Here is a 5,581-nt window from a genome sequence, read left to right on the forward strand (position 1 = left end):
GGCGGCCGAACCTGTCCGGGCAGGTGAGGGCGGCGGGCGGGCGGGAGGCTGCGCCCGGAGGCCGCGCTCTGCAGGGAAGGCCCCGCCAGCCCCTGCGCTGACACAGGCCCGGCCGCGCGACAGAGGGGCCGCTGGCGGCATGGCCGAGGCCGGTGACACTCGGGGCGTCGCTCTGTCCTTCCCAAGGAGACTGTGGCCCCTCTTCAGGGCCGGGTAGTGGTGGGCGGGCTCCGAGAGGGCTCAGGTTCCCGCCGGCCGCCTCGCATCACGGCCTTCTAGAAAGTTCTTTCCCGAAGCGCCACTGAGGCTCCTGAGGCGCTTTGTTCGCGACGGGAAGGCAGTCGCCTCGGAGGTGGGTGCGGGGAGGGACGGCCCGCCTCGGGTCGCCCACGTCTGCGCCGTGCACTTCTGCAGCCGGCGCGTGGGAAGGGCTTGGTCTCGCCAGCGCCGCGGCCCGGAGCAGCCCTGCGGCCCGGAGCAGCCCTGCGGCCCGGAGCAGCCCTGTGGCCCGAAGGGCGAGCCCTGTGGCCCGGAGCAGCCCTGTGGCCCAGAGCAGCCCTGTGGCCCGGAGCAGCCCTGTGGCCCGGAGGGCGAGCCCTGTGGCCCCGAGCAGCCCTGTGGCCCGAAGGGCGAGCCCTGCCGGGCGGCGACAATCAGAGCTGGGGCTGGAGCTGGCCGGCCTGACCCGGGCTCTTTCTCACTGGCCGGTTCCAAGGCACGGCGCGGGACCCTTCCCAGGCCCTTCCCTGCGACTCGGGCTGAGGCCCACAGTCTAAAGTTTTTTCGTTTAAATGCAAAATCGCACAACTGGAGCCGTGTGAAGACCTGGCCGGGTAACATCTGGCCTGCGCTGGCCTTGAACTTGCCACGAGGAATCTGAGAGCTGCTTCCTCAGCCCGGGTCGCCGGCTTTCTTAGCGTCTTAAAGTCCAGGAGCGGACGATGTTGATGGGGTGAAAGTTAACTTTCATTATTCTTGACGAACACAACGTCAGGGCGTAAGAATACGATGTTCTAATTAATCCACTGTGAGCATTTTAGGCCATTTCTAGGCCGAGCACCTGGGAAAATAGGTTGGCTTTGTTTTGTTTCTTTACCTAGTTAACCTAGAGGAAACATTTAAAAGTTGCGGCGACTGGCAACATGCTGAGTTAGGCAAAATAAGCTTTGCATTTATGAAAATGCAAATCGACCATGAACACGGATGCAGTCCACTGTTAATTTTCAGACATTCTGGTGATTTGCAAATACCTGATTTGCAAAATCAGTTTGTCAGAATGCTTTCGTTTGGGAGCAGAGGAGATGGCCTAAGGAGGTTACCTGCCCCGCGAGAAGCCCGGATCATTGTCTGTGGCACAGTGTCTGTGGCCGTGAGTGTGCGTGGCCCTGTGGCAAGGGCTGAGGGACGATGCCCGCCGTGCGGGAAATGGCGGCTGTGCCTTGCAGACACGGAGCTCGAGCGAACGCTGAAGAACAACCGGAGTGTAGACAGGCCAAGCCTCTGCCGCCCCCGCCCCGCCGCCCCTGGCGTCTAGGTTTGGCTGGTCCGCGGGCGACAGGGGTTGGGTTTCAGCGCTTTGTTCTCGGCGCGGCCTTGCCATTGATTAAGGCCCGTCGGGCAGGTTCACCGACGAGTTAGCTTTTCACGCTGGGATCGCATTCCCGCCAGGCCGCTCCCTCCCTCCCACCCGGGCCTGTGCAGGTGGGACCCGGCCTGGCCCGCAGGAGGGAGGCCAGGTGAGCGCAGGCGCAGGCGCCTCCAAGGGGGGTCTCTCTGCCAGGAGGAGCCGGGGGCCCCGGCCTCCTGACGTTCCTCACTTTTCCAACTGAGCCGGATGGCGACGGCGATGATTAACCAGAGGCCCGCACCCAGGACCGTGACGCCCGCTCCACTGACCGAGGGAGGACCCTGTGGGGCACTCGGGAGCCGGGGAGCGGCTGTGTCAGCTTTTCATTTCCTGACCTGTGGCATGGTAAGACTCGTCCTCTGCCCGGACCCGCACTGGGCGACCCCTCGGCCCCCCCATGCCGAGCTGCGCCTGAGGTTGAGGCCCCCCGCTCACTGTGGGCCTTTGCTTGTGGGGTCTTGCTCTGTGAACTTCCTGTTCTGCACTGAAGAAGAGCCTGGGACTCTGTCCGCCTGCCCCGTGGTCGGTCCGTGGGTCTGTGTGTCTGTTTGTGCCCCTCTCAGCCTCCCAGGTGAGAACAGGATGGCTGATGAACCTGGTGGGCCGTGGACAGTGCGGTGACCTGTCCATCTGGTTTGCAGTGTGACACGGTTGGGCCCTGCAGGGTCCCCCAGCCCCTCAGTGCTCCCCAAGAAGTGCTGGCCCCGAGTGGCCAAGGGCACTGGGAACTCCGGGTCCTGGCTCCAGAGGCCTTGCAGTGGGAAGCTGGCCCAACCACCCAGTGGGTTGAGGAAGGTGTTTGGCCCCAGCTACGAGGGACAGACACAGAGCACCTACCCTCATCCCCACCCAGCCCCCCACGCCATCCCCACCCAGCCCCCCACGCCATCCCCCTGCGTCCTGGCAGCCGGAGTGCAGCTGAAATTTAAACTCAGTTCTGAAAGGGGGGGAGTCTTAGTCTCCCTGAGCTCAGAAGCAAGTGACATGGCTTTCCTGAGGCACTGACTTCATGGGACCATGGTTGGGGGGTAGACCTGGGAAGGCAGAGGGAAGAGGGAGTGCAGCTGAAATTTAAACTCAGTTCTGAAAGGGGGGGAGTCTTAGTCTCCCTGAGCTCAGAAGCAAGTGACATGGCTTTCCTGAGGCACTGACTTCATGGGACCATGGTTGGGGGGTAGACCTGGGAAGGCAGAGGGAAGAGGGATCTGAGGGGCACGGGGCAGGGAGCCTAGCTGTGGTCTCAATCCCCTGGGCTGAGACACAGTCTCCTGAGGCAGTCCAGGTGCCTGTGAAGCCCCTGTCCCTGCCTGCTGGGCCTATGCTTGGGTCAGGTCCTCCGAGAAGTGCTAGCACTTGGAGGAGGCTGGAGAACCGGGTGGACCAGGCAGCTACCCGTGGATGTGGCCTTTGTTTTCGTCTGCTGGTGGCCTGGGGGGGACCAGTACAGGGCCTAAGCTTCCTGCCCGCAGCCTCTGTGGGTAGAAGGTGCCAGAAAACTTGGGGAGCTGCTCTGTCCAGCTCTCCAGGCCCAGGCAATGCCTGTGTAGGGACGGAGGAGGGACGGGAGGAAAAACAGGCCCGGCTGGGCTGGGCCCTCCCTCAGACCCGAGGATCCCCAGGACAGGGTGCCCAGGGTCTCTTGGCTCCATGCAGGGGCAGGTGTGGCCCTGAGCAGGGAGAAGCCACAGAGCCACCCACTTCCTTGACCCCCACCCCCCAGGGATAGCTCCCCCCATTGGCACCTCGGTGTTGGCGTTGGGCATTCTGTGTTTGGGGCTGCTGTCCCATCTGCTCTGGAGTCGGCTCTAGACCAGTAGGCTTGCAAACTGCATGATGGGCAGGTGCAGCCAGGCAGGGCAAGGAGGACCCTGGGCTCTGGGGGGTGTGGGTGCCCCTGCTCCTCATCTCAACACCCCTCCTTGGCCCTTGAGAAGGGCAGGAGAGGGCCAGGCAGGGAAGCGGCAGTTGGGGCGGCATCCTGGAGACAGAGGCCCATTGTCCAGCGGCTGCTGCCCCCCCGGCCTCAGACACATGCACGTACACACACTCACGCACACCTGGGACCCCGAGGGGCTGGCCTGGTGTCCAGGCCTTTCTGTGGGAAGGCCTGGAGGAAGGGTCTGGCTCTGACCAGACCCGATCTGTCCCTGAGCCCTCAGCCACTGCCATCCTTGGGCCACCAGCCTCCTCTGAGAAGACTCCTTTGTCCCTCAGACGCCCACCCCGATCCACAGGCCAGTGGCACTGCTGGGCTAGGCAGGGCTGGCCAGGCAGGGGGCTCCCCCATGGTCCCAGCCTTCCTGATTCAGCCCCCATGAGCAGGCCAAGGCCTCTGGGTGCACAGGACCCTCACCCCAGCCCCTGTCCCTCCTGGGGCAGCCCCACCTCAGCACCCAACGAGGACACAGCTCCACCTCAGGCTGCCAAGCGCCCCCCATCGCGTCCCTGCTTGACCAGCCGGGCGGCCCCCAGACCCGATTCGGGCGGCCGTGGCCATCTTACTGGGCAGCATTGGATGGTGTCTGGTCTCTAATACTGCCTGGTAATGATGACCGCGGGGCCCTGCACGCAGCCAGGGGCCGCCCCCTGACCCAGAACCCAGGCCTCATGCCAGCAAGCCGCCCTGTGCCTCCCCCACCCACACCTGCCCATGCAATCCCACCCGCCGTCTTGCTTCTGGTGGGGCTGTGGGGAAGAAACTTGACCTTGGGAATGGGGGGCTATTGAGGCAGCCCCTCCCCCAGACCTGGGCATCTCAGAGCCCCAGCTCAGCCCCCTGGAATAAAAGGCTTCCTGCAGCTGCACTGTGGGCGGCCCCCCAGACAGCAATCTGGGGATTAGGACGCTCGGGTATCTGGGTCCTGCCCACGGCGCCCGGGCAGGTGCTGCCACCACACCTGGCAGGTGGGGGCAGAGAAGAACTGCAACAAAGGCCCCAGAGGGCAAGGGCCCAGCCTGGAGCCACTGGGCTCAGAGAGCCTCACACAGAAGCACCTCGCCCTGAGCCAGGAGAAGGAAGACGACCCACCGTGGAGCCCACCCAGGCCGGGGCCTCCGTGTGGTCAGCACTGCCTGGCTGCCTCCTCCTGGCCACCAACCACCTGCCCTTCCTGCCACCCAGGGTGGTGGATGCCATGCAGACAGCAGCACTTCCATCCCTGGTCGCAGGTCAGTGGCCCCCAGGCTCCCTTGCCCTGGAGAAAGCAGGGAGGGTATACCTATGCACCTCTCCCTGTGGCCCCTGTCCATCCAGGCACAGCCCCCGCTGCTCACCATGCCAAGTCTTCACTGAGCTTCCATGGCTGCCCCTGCCAACCCCAAGGGTCATTGTCCTGGGCCTCTGTGGGCATCTTACTGGACAGTGCTGGAATTCTCATCTTGACTCTAACACTGTCTGGTAACGATGTTCAAAGGTGACCCGCCGCTCGCCGAGATGCCTGAGGATGTGCCACCCGGAGCTCCTGGACTCCACACAGGGCTGGAGGCCAGGCTGAGGGCCGGGCAGTGGGCCTGTCTCAGCTCTGGACCCAGAAGTCAGCATGGGGCTGGGCTCTGCCTGGCGTGGGCACCCCACTGCCACTGCAAGCCTGGGGAAGAGCTAGTTCCACTACACTGGGGACCTCTCAGTGCCTCCACTGGGGAAAGGGGCATCCTGCTCCCCCCTCCTGCCCCGAGCTCCCTCCCAGGCCAGGTTTTGGGGTGATGTAACCCCAGGAGAGACCATCAGGGCCAGGACTCTGGGGCTGGGGGAGGAGCAGCCCAGTCACCGTGCCTCTCACAGCATCAGGGCCCACTGGGGGACGCAGGGAGGGACTACAGTGGGTTTGGATGCCTGAGCCCAACACACAGGGTGTGTGGAACCGTCCCACACTGTCCTGACCAAGCACAAGGAGTGTCCGTTCCCTCCCCTGCCAGCGAGATGGACCCGGGATTACCCATTGTTTTATCTTTTTG

The sequence above is a fragment of the Cynocephalus volans genome, chromosome 8 (assembly GCF_027409185.1).
Source record: "Cynocephalus volans isolate mCynVol1 chromosome 8, mCynVol1.pri, whole genome shotgun sequence".
NCBI classification, from domain to species: Eukaryota; Metazoa; Chordata; class Mammalia; order Dermoptera; family Cynocephalidae; genus Cynocephalus; species Cynocephalus volans.